Below are 14,769 nucleotides of genomic sequence, written 5' to 3'. Positions count from 1 at the left end.
GAAAATAGAATACAAAACAGCAAAATTAAATCAAATAAGTCGTGCATTACAGTATACAGGAGAAATCAACACTTGTAGTACAGCATTAGAACAAAAGTACAAAACACAGGATTATACAACGAAAGCAGTAATTATACATATAAAAAATCAACAACCAAGAGAAGTACAAAGCCAACGTTAAATATATGGGTTATTTCAGCAGCTCAAAATGCTGTTTCAATGGCTGTTAGGAAATTAGAATCAAAGAATATTGGTATTTTTAGCGCATTCTAGTCACTAATAGAATTTGGAAAGAAAGAGTATTTAAGGACATTCAATCGACCGGTATATTCTCTAATTTTATATAAGTGATCTTTCCATTCGGACATATAGCTAGGCGTCTTTAAATACCGCTCTTTATGTGGCCCAGTCTTACCGTGATATATATTAAAGAGAAATTTAAGTCTTTGAACTTTCCGTCGTCCACAAAGGGGTTCCCATCCCAAGGCCTGAAGAATTCCAGAAGACCTTATTCTAAAATTGTAGTTTCCTGTAACAAACCTAGCAGCCCTTTTTTGCACCCTCTCCAACTTTTCTTTCAGTACATTCGTGAAAGGGTCCCAAGAAACACAAACATACTCTAAAATTGGGCGCACATTTGTAATATACAGGGTTTCCTTGAGTGTTTGCGGCGCGTCGCTGAAATTTCTTTGGAAAAAATGAATTAAGCGCGAAGCCTTGGCTGTGATTTGATCTACGTGACAGGTCCAATCTAGTGTTGCCGTGAATGTTACGCCGAGATTCTTAACTTGATCTACCTTTTGTACTGCGCAGGAATTTAGGTAATAAGACCTGGATACTACCTTTTTTTGTTATTAAATTGCACATGAAAGCATTTAGTTAGGTTCAAACTCATTTGCCACTGAGCACACCAAGACACAATCTTATCGAGGTCAGACTGAAGTACTGTGGTGTCATCAAAACACTTGACTGGGCAATACAAAACACAACCATCAGCATAAGGCCTCACTGATGATTTCAAGCCCAGTGGAAAATCATTGATAAAAATCAAAAACAGAAGCGGCCCCAGGACCGACCCCTATGGCACTTAAGTAAAACTTCTTTTGGGCCTAGTTGGTTCATAGCCATAGAATATACTTTTACAGCGCAAACATAAAAACGATCCACAAAGAAAGCGACGACACACACCAGCGCTGACTAACAACTGACTTTATTTCGGGATATGTCAATGCATAAATACCTCCTGGGCAACCTCACCGCACATGCGCCACACATCTCGACAGAAAACAGACACTCAGAGGAACAATCAGAGTTGACAAAAGAAATGAAACCGTGTATTACATACGTGATGAACTGAACTGAAACTCAGATGGGAGCAGCGTCAGAGACGTGTCGCTTATACAAAGCTGTACAAAGCCCAAGGTGCTAGGCTAGAAGGGGACGAAGCTATTGAATATATAAGAACAAAAGTGACAGAAAAATTTCAACAAAGAAGTAATTTATGCACCACAATAGACAAGGACGAATCAAGTGTTGCAATGGCTCCATTTTCACAACAAGAGTGGGAAAGGGCTGAGAAAAGGGTTCCTAGTAGTACATCAACAGGCCCAGATGGCATTCCAATTAGGCTAATAAAGACATTAGGTCCGAAGTCTAAGCAGGCTTTGAGAGAGGCAGTGAGCTTAATAATAATCGATGGTGAAGTTCCCGATGGATGGAAACTTAGCAGGATGAGCATGATCTATAAAGGAAAGGGGGACAAAGCTGACATAAACAACTACCGTCCTATAACAGTGACATCAGTGGTCTACAGGCTGGCGATGCAGATTATAAAGGAAAGACTGCTGGCATGGATAGATGATGAGGGGGTGCTGGGGGAACTGCAGAATGGGTTTCGGAAACACAGGAGGTTGGAAGACAATCTGTTCTCACTGACACAGTGCATCGAAATGGCAGAAAAGGAACACAGACCCCTGTGGCTAGCATTTTTGGATATCAAGGGAGCGTACGATAGCGTGGTTCAAGAAAAATTGTGGGGAATACTGGACACACTAGGCGTGGAACATGTAGTCACTGATCTTTTAAAGGGTATCTATAAAGGTAACAAGGTAGTTATAAAGTGGGAAAAACAGGTATCCAAGCCTGCAGAGGTAAAACGGGGGCTTAGGCAGGGGTGCCGCCTGTCACCCTTATTATTCATGATGTACCTACAAAGATTAGAGGCAAAATTAGAGGTAAGTGGACTGGGCTTCAACCTCTCTTTAGTAAAACAAGGAAAACTTATTGATCAGGCACTACCAGCATTAATGTACGCAGATGATAAAGTGCTAATGGCCAACAACAAGGAAGATTTGCAGAGATTGATGGACATCTGCGGTAATGAGGGAGATAGGTTAGATTTTAGATTCAGTAAGGAAAAATCAGCAGTCATGATTTTCAATGACAACGAAGGTAGTGAGCTTAGAATACAGGAGGTCACGCAAGAGATAACAGATAAATACAAATATCTGGGCGTACGGATAAGCAATGGGACCGAGTATCTGAGGGAACATGAAATATACTTGACGACTAAAGGTAACAGGAATGCAGCAGTGATGAAAAATAGGGCACTGTGGAATTACAATAGGTATGGTGTTGTGAGAAGAATATGGAAAGCGGTCAAGGTTCCTGGGCTTACGTTCGGCAATGCGGTCTTGTGCATGAGATCAGAAGTTCAAGCAAGATTAGAAATTAAGCAACGTGGAATAGGTAGGCTTGCTTTAGGAGCTCACGGGAATACACCAAATCAGCGAGTACAAGGTGATATGGGATGGACATCATTTGAGGGCAGGGAAGCTAGCAGCAAGATAAAATTTGAGAAGCGATTGAGAGAAATGAAGGAGGAGCGTTGGGCTAGGAAGGTTTTCAGCTACTTGTACATGAAGAACGTCGATACAAAATGGAGGCAGCGAACCAGGAAGTTGACTGTTAAATACTTAGAAAACAGCAGGTGGCCAAACCAAAAAGAACTATCGGTTAAGAAGAAAGTGAAGGAAACTGAGACTGACATGTGGAAAATGGGCATGATTAAGAAGTCCGCACTAGAGATCTATCAAATTTTTAAGCAGGAAATTGCCAAGGAAAGGATCTATCATAATACTCGGGGTAGTTCTCTACTGTTTGAGGCAAGGACGGGAGTACTGCGAAACAAGACATATCGGGCCAAATACGAAGTGGTAGACACAGTATGCAGTGCGTGTGGAGAGGAAGGAGAAACTGCCGAACACTTAATATTGTTCTGTAAAGGGCTTCACCCTATAGTTCAGGATGATGGCGCAGAGTTTTTCAAAGCACTGGGGTTTAGGGACCGGGAGGGCAAAATAGACTTTAAGCAAGTAGGCTCAACTAGAAAGAGGTTATCTGATTGGTGGCTAAAGTCAAGGCACAAGTGAAAATTAAACTCTTCACTGCAAAGTACGAATCCTCAAACTCACTTTTTAGAGAAAAAAAATAAATATAGTTTTGGGTTCATTAAGTATTACGGCTTGGTGGCGCTAGCCACCGCCCGATCTAAAGGGTACAGCCATATTCATCCATCCATCGATCCATACGTCACCCAAGCTGGCGATGCGCTGCGCATGTATGAGACGGGAATCAACGGCGCGCGTGGGCAACGCGAAACATATAAAATATATTTGTTGCTCGTGCATGGTTTCAAGTTGCGACCGAGAAAATATGCTAATAAGCTTCTGGAATTACTGGATGCCTACGCGGGTGCGCGACTGAACTAAAATATCGACAGGGTGCCGAAAGTGAGCGCGTTATGGCACTGAAACATTTTATTGATGTGAAATGGTAGAGGAGTGGAACGATAAACTAGGTTGTGAGCCACTGTTTGCAACACCTTCTACGGCGAACCATCATTTCAGGGACTAGAATCCCGAGTGGTATCTTAATGAAAACCTTTTATTTTCTGCACACTGATCATACAAACGAGTAGTGACTAACTATCTGTTTACAACAATGCATACTTAATAATTGGTCGCGCGTATTTTTTGTTATTCCCAAGAAAAAAGTTTTATATTTCACAAGCACCCCACAGAACATTGTTTCCTTTGGACTAAGAGCAGATGACGCGCCTGGGCTTCAGGTACTTCTTTTAACGGGAAGATGCTCGCACCTTGTGGAGTGCCTTTGTGTAAAGACGCAAATGGGTGAGCAGAAAAAAACGTGTTCACTTGATTGGCGAGGCTCGAAGCATGTTGTGCGCATCTCAGTGTGACATCTTTGTTTTGTTTTTGTTTTTTAATCAGAAAAAAGGCTCTTTCAAGCTGTCAATGTGAAGCTCGTTGTAGCAAAACCACTTCGAAAAAGGGATGTGAAGGGCGTCTACAAATACGAAGAGCTTCACCGAAAAGGCTACCGATAGGTGTCCGCACAAGGGGGGCCAAGGGGGTGAGCGCCCCCCCTAGTTACCTGTGAGGGGGACGCTAAATCTGCTCTATACATTGACTAGGCAGCGGGGCACTCTTTAAGTCATCTAAAGGGAGGGGGGCGCAAAATCTGCCTCATACACTGAATTAATAGGGAGGGGGCGCACTGCAACGAAGCTTCACCCCACCCCCCTGAACGACAAGCACGGCTATGGGCCTAACCCTTTCTATGCGGAGCATTTCGCCGTTCCCAGTGAGCTCGAAGTGCTGGGAGATGTATATACCTCTCGCCGAAGTGCAGCTTGCACACAGCCAAGTTTTCTTGAAGCGGCTTGTCAGCGCGCGGGATCGCTCTGCGCCTCTGCGCAGAGCTTTGTTCTTACTAACACTGAACAACCCGACTTGTCGCCTGTAGTGCAACCCAGGACGAAGCAATGACTTTATTTTCGCGCCATGAGAGTGCATACAGAAGCATTGGTGTGAAAGTGCCACGGATTAAAAAAAATGAGGACGAACGCGCCCGACCAACCTGTCGGAAACGTGCAAACAACGTATAAATAAGGTCCCTAGATGTTACGTGAATGGATGGATGGATGGATGGATATGACTGCACCCTTCAGATCGGGCGGTGGCTAGCGCCACCAAGCCGTAATACCTAATGAACCAAAAACTATATTTATTTTTTTTCCTTAAAAAGTGAGTCTGAGGATTCGTACTTTGGAGTGAAGAGTTTAATTTTCAATCGTGCCTTGACTTTAGCCACCAATCAGATAACCTCCTTCTAGTTAAGTCTACCCGCTTAAAGTTTATTTTGCCCTCCTGGTCCCTAAACCCCAGTGCTTTGAAAAACTCTGCGCCATCATCCTGAACTATAGTGTGAAGCCCTTTACAGAACATTATCAAGTGTTCGGCAGTTTCTTCTTCCTCTCCACACGCACTGCATACTGTGTCTACCCCTTCGTATTTGGCCCGATATGTCTTGGTTCACAGTACTCCCGTCCTGGCCTCAAACAGTAGAGAACTACCCCGAGTATTATCATAGATCCTTTCCTTGGCAATTTCCTGCTTAAAAGTTCGATAGATCTCTAGTGCGGACTTCTTAATCACGCCCATTCTCCACATGTCAGTCTCCGTTTCCTTCACTTTCTTCTCAACCGATAGTTCTTTTTGGTTTGGCCACCTGCTCTTTTCTAAGTATTTACCAGTCAACTTCCTGGTTCGCTTCCTCCATTTTGTATCGACATTCTTTATGTACAAGTAGCTGAAAACCTTCCTAGCTCAACGCTCTTCCCCCATTTCTCTCAATCGCTTCTCAAATTTTATCTTGCTGCTAGCTTCCCTCCCCTCAAACGATGTTCCTCCTATATCACCTTGTACTCCCTGATTTGGTGTATTCCCGTGAGCTCCTAAAGCAAGCCTACCTATTCCACGTTGCTTAATTTCTAGTCTTGCTTGAACTTGTGATCTCATGCACCAGACCGCATTGCCGAACGTCAGCCCAGGAACCATGACCCCTTTCCATATTCCTCTCACAACATCATACCTATTGTAATTCCACAGTGCCCTATTTTTCATGAGTGCTGCATTCCTGTTACCTTTAGTCGTCACGTATATTTCGTGTTTTCTCAGATACTCGGTCCCATTGCTTATCCATACGCCCAGATATTTGTATTTATCTGTTATCTCTAGCGTGACCTCCTGTATTCTAAGCTCACTACCTTCATTGTCATTGAAAATCATGACTGCTGGTTTTTTCTTACTGAATCTAAAATCTAACCTATCTCCCTCATTACCGCAGATGTTCATAAATCTCTGCAAATCTTCCTTGTTGTTGGCCATTAGCACTATATCATCTGCGCACAATAATGCTGGTAGTGCGTGATCAATAAGTTTTCCTTGTTTGACTAAAGAGAGGTCAAAGCCCAGTCCACTTCCCTCTAATTTTGCCTCTCATCCTTGTAGGTACATCATGAATAATAAGGGTGACAGGGGGCACCCCTGCCTAAGCCCCCGTTTTACCTCTGCAGGCTTGGATACCTGTTTTTCCCACTTTGTAACTACCTTGTTACCTTTATAAATACCCTTTAAATGATTAGTGACTAAATGTTTCACGCCTAGTGTGTCCAGTATTCCCAACAGTTCCTCTTGAACCACGCTATCGTACGCTCCCTTGATATTCAAAAATGCTAGCCACAGGGGCGTGTGTTCCTTTTCTGCTATTTCGATGCACTGCGTCAGTGAGAACAGATTGTCTTCCAACCTCCTTTGTTTCCGAAACCCATTCTGCAGTTCCCCCAGCACCCCCTCATCCTCTATCCACGCCTGCAGTCTTTCCTTTATAATCTGCATCGCCAGCCTGTAGACCACTGATGTCACTGTTATAGGACGGTAGTTGTTTATGTCAGCTTTGTCCCCCTTTCCTTTATAGATCATGCTCATCCTGCTAAGTTTCCATCCATCGGGAACTTCACCATCGATTATTATTGTGCTCACTGCCTCTCTCAAAGCCTGCTTAGACTTCGGACCTAATGTCTTTATCAGCCTAATTGGAATGCCATCTGGGCCTGTTGATGTACTACTAGGAACCCTTTTCTCAGCCCTTTCCCACTCCTGTTGTGAAAATGGAGCCATTGCACCACTTGATTCGTCCTTGTCTATTGTGGTGCATAAAGTACTTCTTTGTTGAAATTTTTCTGTCACCGTTGTTCTTATATATTCAATAGCTTCGTCCCCTTCTAGCCTAGCACCTTGGGCTGTAGTTATAAAACTCTGCTCTAGGCTCGTCTCATTTGTTAGGGAGTTTAGATGGTTCCGAAATTTCGCAGCTGCCTTTCTATCTTTTTTATGTACTTCTGCCAGCCACTGAACATCTTCCTTCTAATTTTTTATTTATTTACAGTTTATTTATTTACAGATACTGCTGTCTCGATACACGAGACATAGCAGGAGTGGGTACATTAGGAAAAAGAACGGACATACATTAAGCAATACCAATGAAACATACAAAGCATTTAAAACATATTACAAAACATGGTTAGGCAGTTCTTTCAAAAACAGTTCAATTGGTTTTTCGCGTAGGGAACCATCTAGGTTCTTCCAAATCTCAACAACGGCTGGAAAAAAGGAATGCTTAAAGCAATTGTCACGGGGTCGTGACGTGGCCGAAGACAGGGGACTTCGTGTTAGGATTTAACTGTTTATTTGGGCGAACCTGTGCCCGGTAAACTGAAAGTCCAATTACAGCAGCAGTCTCGCACAGATAGCAGTCTCGGACTGATAGCGGCGAACGGAGCGTCGGCCTTCGATCAACAACTGACAAGCGGCGAAGCGCGTCGGCATTTATACCCTTGCCGTCGAATGTTCTAGCGCTATCGCTGGCGGCGGCGTGCGTTCCAGAACAATCTGTACCATTCGCACAGTGGGCGTGATCTTATCGAAATGATCTACTACAGTCCGGAACCCTCTAGAAAACTACAGGCGCGGTTTGCGCTGAGAATCGTGTGGTGTTTTGGGACGATAACAAAAACTTGGGAAATGGAACGTGGCATTGCCCCCCTCTGAAAAAGGCATCGTCTCGATGCTTTAACTAAAGATGAAGGTACAATAATAATGCAAGAAAGTACAATGAATAAATTACGATACAACAATAATACAAAAAAGCACTGGTTCAGTTTGTTAACGCGCATGAAACGGCTTGAGGCGCGCGACATGGACGACTTCAGGTCGCGATCGGCGTCGTTGAGAGTTCGTAATGCCGTCGGGGACAACCTCGTAATCAAGTGGGCCGAGACGTCGAACCACCCTGTACGGTCCGAAGTACCGTCGCAGAAGCTTTTCACTTAGTCCACGTCGGCGTATCGGCGTCCACACCCAAACACGTTCACCGGGCTGGTATTCCACAAAGCGTCGTCGAAGGTTGTAGCGGTGGCTGTCGGTCGTCTGTTGATTCTTGATACGGAGCCGCGCAAGTTGTCGGGCTTCTTCGGCGCGATGAAGGTACTCGCTCACATCGATGTTTTCTTCGTCGGTGACGTTGGGTAACATGGCATCGAGCGTCGTTGCCGGGCTCCTTCCGTAGACCAATTTGTATGGAGATATCTGCGTCGTCTCCTGCACCGCCGTGTTGTATGCGAAGGTCACATACGGAAGAATGGCATCCCACGTCTTGTGTTCGACATCGACGTACATTGACAGCATGTCGGCGATCGTCTTGTTAAGCCGCTCGGTGAGGCCGTTGGTCTGTGGGTGGTACGCTGTCGTCCGGCGGTTCTTTGTTTGGCTGTATGCCAAGATCGCTTGAGTTAAGTCGGCAGTGAATGCCGTTCCTCTGTCGGTGATAAGGACCTCCGGGGCGCCGTGACGTAGGACGATATTTTCGACGAAGAACTTAGCTACCTCGGATGCACTGCCTTTTGGCAGGGCTTTTGTCTCGGCGTAGCGGGTGAGATAGTCGGTAGCTACCACGATCCACTTTTTTCCGAAAGCCGACGTCGGGAACGGCCCCAGTAGGTCCATACCAATCTGCTGGAAAGGTCGGCAAGGTGGATCAATTGGCTGCAGAAGTCCCGCTGGCCTTGTCGGCGGTGTCTTGCGTCGCTGACAGTCCCGGCATGTCCTCACATAACGAGTGACGTCGGTGGTAAGACGCGGCCAGTAGTACCTTTCTTGTATCCTCGCGAGCGTGCGAGAAACACCGAGGTGCCCTGCCGTCGGATCGTCGTGAAGGGCTTGCAGGAGTTCTGGTCGCAGAGCTGAAGGCACCACAAGGAGATACTTAGCCCGAAGCGGTGAAAAATTTTTCTTTTGTAGAAGACCGTTTCGTAGAAAAAACGACGCAAGTGCGCGCTTGAATACCTTCGGGACTTCGGCGGTCCTGCCTTCGAGGTATTCTATTAGGGCCTTAAGTTCCGGGTCGGCCCGCTGTCGTTCAGCGAAGTCGTCGGTACTTATCGTTCCCAAGAAGTAGTCGTCATCCGGGTCGTCGGGTAGCGGTTGGTCGACAGGCGCACGAGAGAGACAGTCGGCGTCGGAGTGTTTTTTGCCGGACTTGTAAATGACAGTAATGTCATATTCTTGAAGTCTCAGGCTCCATCGTGCGAGGCGACCTGAAGGGTCCTTCAAAGTGGCTAGCCAACACAAGGCGTGGTGGTCGCTTACAACTTTGAAGGGCCTGCCGTAAAGGTATGGGCGAAATTTCGACGTAGCCCAGATGATGGCGAGGCACTCCTTTTCTGTTGTGGAATAATTTGCTTCTGCTTTGGATAGCGATCGGCTGGCGTAACTAATAACCCTTTCCAGTCCGTCGGCCCTCTGCACAAGAACGGCGCCAAGACCTACGCTGCTTGCGTCAGTATGTATTTCTGTCTCGGCGAATTCGTCGAAATGGGCAAGTAACGGAGGCGTCTGGAGGCGATGTTTAAGCTCCTGGAAAGCGTGTTCCTGTGGCGTTTCCCACTTGAACTCCACGTCGGCCTTCGTAAGGTTAGTGAGAGGATCGGCGATGCGGGCGAAGTTTTTCACGAACCGCCTATAATAGGCGCACAGGCCCAGAAATCGGCGCACGGCTTTCTTGTCAGTGGGCGGCGGGAATTCGGCGATGGCGGCTGTTTTCCGTGGATCAGGGCGAACTCCAGACTTGCTGATAACGTGCCCCAGAAACAAGAGCTCTTCATACGCAAATCTGCACTTTTCTGGCTTCAGTGTAAGTCCGGAAGTCTTGATGGCTTGAAGTACAGCTTCAAGGCGCCGAAGATGCTCGTCGAAACTCGAGGAAAACACGACGACGTCGTCCAAGTACACAAGGCAAGTCTGCCACTTCAATCCTGCCAGTACTGTATCCATAACGCGTTGAAAAGTTGCAGGCGCTGAGCAAAGGCCGAAGGGCATCACCTTAAACTCGAAGAGGCCGTCCGGTGTTATAAACGCCGTCTTTTCTCGGTCTCTTTCGTCGACTTCGATTTGCCAATAGCCAGTCTTGAGGTCCATTGACGAAAAGTACTTGGCGTTATGGAGCCGATCAAGTGCGTCGTCTATTCGTGGGAGAGGATACACGTCCTTTCTTGTGATTTTGTTCAGGCGGCGATAATCGACGCAGAAACGTAGGGTCCCATCCTTTTTCTTCACTAACACCACGGGGGATGCCCATGGGCTCTTGGACGGCTGGATAATGTCATCCCGCAGCATTTCATCAACTTGTCTCTTCATGGCCTCACGTTCTCGCGTCGAAACCCTGTACGGACTCTGACGGAGTGGTCTGGCATTTTCTTCGGTTATGATGCGATGCTTCGTGATTGGGGTCTGCCGAATTTTCGATGACGACGAAAAGCAATCTTCGTATTGCAGAAGCAGGGCCTTGAGCTGCTCTTGCTTATCGTTCGGAAGTCTGGGATTGACGTCGAAAGCTATGGGAGGGGCTTGGTTCCTCTGAGCAGGTTCCGCAGAATCGGCGAGGGCGAAAGCACTGGTGGCTTCGACAATTTCTTCGATGTATGCGACCGTTGTTCCTTTGTTCACATGTTTATACTCATTGCTGAAATTTGTGAGCATAACTGTTGCTTTGCCTCCCCGCAACTCTGCAATTCCTCTTGCGACGCAAATATTTCGGGTGACCAACAGATGCTGATTGCCTTCAACGACGCCTTCGAAGTCAGGTGATTCAGGAGCGCCGACTGAAATAATGACGCTTGAGCGAGGCGGAATGGTGACTTGTTCTTCCAGCATATTCAAGGCATGGTGTCCAGACGGCGTGCGCGGCGGTAGTGCTTCTTCTGTGGATAACGTTATCGACTTTGTTTTTAGGTTGATGACAGCACCATGGAGGCATAAGAAGTCCATGCCAAGGATGACATCTCTCGAGCAACGCTGTAGGACTACGAAGTCTGTTGGATAAATACGGCCGTTAATGGTGACTCTCGCTGTGCAGATTCCTGCAGGCGTTACGAGATGACCTCCGGCTGTGCGGATTTCAGGGCCTTTCCAAGCTGTCCTAACTTTCCTTAACTTCGCGGCGAACGACCCACTGATGACAAAATAGTCGGCTCCAGTATCGACGAGAGCGGTCACACTGTGGCCGTCGATAAAAACGTCGAGGTCGCTAGTTCGCCGTCTCGCATTACAGTTAGGGCGTGGCGTCGGGTCACGGCTGCGTCGGCTTGTTCCGCTGCTTGCATGTTTCGTCGTCAGGCCACCTTCGGTAAGTGAGCTTTCGCCATCAGGGCTTTGCCTGGTTGGCCTTGTGTTCGGAAAGCTCCGTCGCGGCGTCGTCGTCGTCGGAGGATCTTCGGTAGTTCGTCGCACAGCAACCGCACCTCCACCGGTTGCTGCCCTTAGTTTCCCGGATACGGGCTAGGAGACCGGCCCCGCATTGGGCCAGAGTACTGTCGGTGGTGCGGTGACGTGCGGCGGCTGGGCGACGGCGAACGCGAAGGGCTTCGTGGTGTCCACCGAGATCCTGTCAGGTAGTCGGCGATGTCACTTGGTCGTTCTCCTGGCTGTGAGCGCGGTGCATTGACGGCGAAGCCACGCAATCCCATCTGTCGGTACTGGCAACGGCGGTATGTGTGTCCGGCCTCGCCGCAGTGGTAGCAGAGCGGGCGATGGTCAGGGGTGCGCCAGACGTCAGTCTTCCTCGGTGCACTGCGCTGGGCCGCTGGCGAACGGTATGACGTCGGTGGGGGTGGTGGCGGCGGTGGCGTCTGTCGACGGAAGTGCGATGGGGCGGCGGTTTGGCGTGGACGGGGAGGAGCGTTGTGGCGCAGTGCAGCGGCGTAGCTCATAGCTTCCGGCTCGGGCAGCGGTGCGTGGGGAATTTGAAGCGATTGCCGAACTTCTTCTCGCACAATGTCGGCGATCGAATCCACTTGAGGTTGCGCCGAAGGCAACAGTTTTCGCAGCTCTTCCCGCACGATCGCTCGGATCATTTCACGCAGGTTGTCGGAGTCACTGGCTTGAGCAGCAGCGCACTCTGGAGTCAGGCAACGATTATACTGTCTGGTGCGCATGTCCAGGGTTTTTTCGATGGTGGTCGCCTCGGATACAAATTCTTGGACGGTGTTCGGTGGATTCCTCATTAGTCCCGCGAAGAGCTCCTGTTTGACTCCTCGCATGAGGAAACGAACTTTCTTCTCCTCAGGCATGTCTGGGTCAGCGTGACGAAATAGGCGGGTCATCTCCTCTGTAAAAATTCCAACCTTTTCGTTTGGTAGCTGTACCCGGGTCTCTAGTAGAGCAGCGGCCCTCTCTTTGCGAGCGACGCTCGCGAACGTTTGAAGGAATGCGCCGCAGAAAACATCCCACGTTCGGAGCGTGGACTCCCGATTTTCGAACCAGGTCCTTGCGGTGTCTTCCAAATAGAAGAACACACGACGCAGCTTTTCTTCATGGTCCCAGTGGTTGAGGGCGGCCACACGGTCGTATGTCTCCAGCCAGGACTCCGGGTCTTCGAACGATGACCCATGGAAAATTGGTGGTTCCCTGGGTTGATGCATGACCATCGTGGGCTGGGACGCTGCGGTTGTCATTGTCGCTGCAGTCGCGGTCATGGCCTTCGTCTTCCGCGCCTTGTCTGGTAGAAGCCCGTACTCCGGTGGTAGCCCTTGCTGTCGGCGGCTTGTTCGCTGCTCCTGGTTGGTGTCGGTGTCTTCTCCGCGACGTGGGCTGGGTTCACGGCTTGACGGGGGCGTCCGGTACATGAACGAAGCAGCACCTCCACCAGATGTCACGGGGTCGTGACGTGGCCGAAGACAGTGGACTTCGTGTTAGGATTTAACTGTTTATTTGGGCGAACCTGTGCCCGGTAAACTGAAAGTCCAATTACAGCAGCAGTCTCGCAGAGATAGCAGTCTCGGACTGATAGCGGCGAACGGAGCGTCAGCCTTCGATCAACAACTGACAAGCGGCGAAGCGCGTCGGCATTTATACCCTTGCCGTCGAATGTTCTAGCGCTATCGATGGCGGCGGCGTGCGTTCCAGAACAATCTGTACCATTCGCACAGTGGGCGTGATCTTATCGAAATGATCTACTACAGTCCGGAACCCTCTAGAAAACTACAGGCGCGGTTTGCGCTGAGAATCGTGTGGTGTTTTGGGACGATAACAAAAACTTGGGAAATGGAACGTGGCACAATTTACAAATGGCTGGAAGGGAACAATATTGAGTGGGTGAGATCGGCGCGTGGTTCGTCGTGCTGAATCACAAAAAGTAATCGGTGCTTCAATACAACTGCGGCTGTGTACAATATTATGTAGCAGAGTGATACGGTCAAGTGTGGGTCGGAAAGCAAGGGGTTCTAACGACAATGAGCATGCGTGAGATGAGGGAGAAAAATTGCGGTCATACCGGCCAAATATAAATCGTATTGCTTTTTTCTGTATGCCCTCGAGCATATTTATGTCAAGTGCAGTATAGGGGGACCATACCGCTGAGGCGTACTCTAGCAATGGTCGGACGAGCGATTTATACGCCGTTAATTTGCAGTCCTTGGTAGAGTGCTTGAGTGTTCGTTTTATGTATCCCAGTTTTCGAAGTGCCCTAGTGCAAATTGTTTCAATGTGATGGTGCCACTTTAGGTTTTGAGTGTAGGTAACCCCAAGATATTTGAATGTATTAACAGAGTTTAGGTAGTGCCCATTGTAACTATAACTAAACCTTAGCCGCTGTTTTTATTAGTAAATGTCATTTGAACAGTTTTTTGGTAATTAATGTTCATTTGCCACGTGGCGCTCCAACCGCAAAAGGATGAAAATACTTTGTTCAGAACATCTTGGTCATGAGCATTATTTACGCTAGTATATAAAACGCAGTCGTCAACGTAAAATCGCAGCATCACTGGTGTGTCCTTAATGACCTGTGTAACATCATTAATATTGTAGTGAATAATATTCACGTGCCTGAAGAATGCTCAGCTCCAACTCAACCTCAAGAAGTGTCACTTCGCTGCTCGGCAACTTACGATTCTCGGGCACGTCGTATCAAAGGACGGTATACTTCCAGACCCGGCTAAGTTACGTGCTGTCGCCGACTTCCCCAAACCAACGACTATGAAGCAGTTACGGAGCTTCGTGGGGTTATGCTCCTACTTTCGCCGGTTCGTGCGCAACTTCGCCTCTATCATTGCGCCTTTGACCAAACTTATAGGCAGCACCACTGATATCTCGTCATGGTCTTCTGAGTGTGACCAAGCCTTCTGTACCCTTCGTCGTCTCCTCACTTCACCACTAATACTGCGTCACTACGATCCTACGGCAGCAACTGAGGTCCACACTGACGCCAGTGGTGTCGGCCTCGGTGCGGTTCTCGCGCAACGCAAGCCTGGATTCCCCGAGTATGTCGTCGCCTACGCCAGCAGAACTCTTACCA

Source organism: Rhipicephalus microplus, unplaced genomic scaffold, assembly GCF_043290135.1.
Source record: "Rhipicephalus microplus isolate Deutch F79 unplaced genomic scaffold, USDA_Rmic scaffold_14, whole genome shotgun sequence".
Lineage (NCBI taxonomy): Eukaryota > Metazoa > Arthropoda > Arachnida > Ixodida > Ixodidae > Rhipicephalus > Rhipicephalus microplus.
This window is presented reverse-complemented; position numbering follows the sequence as displayed.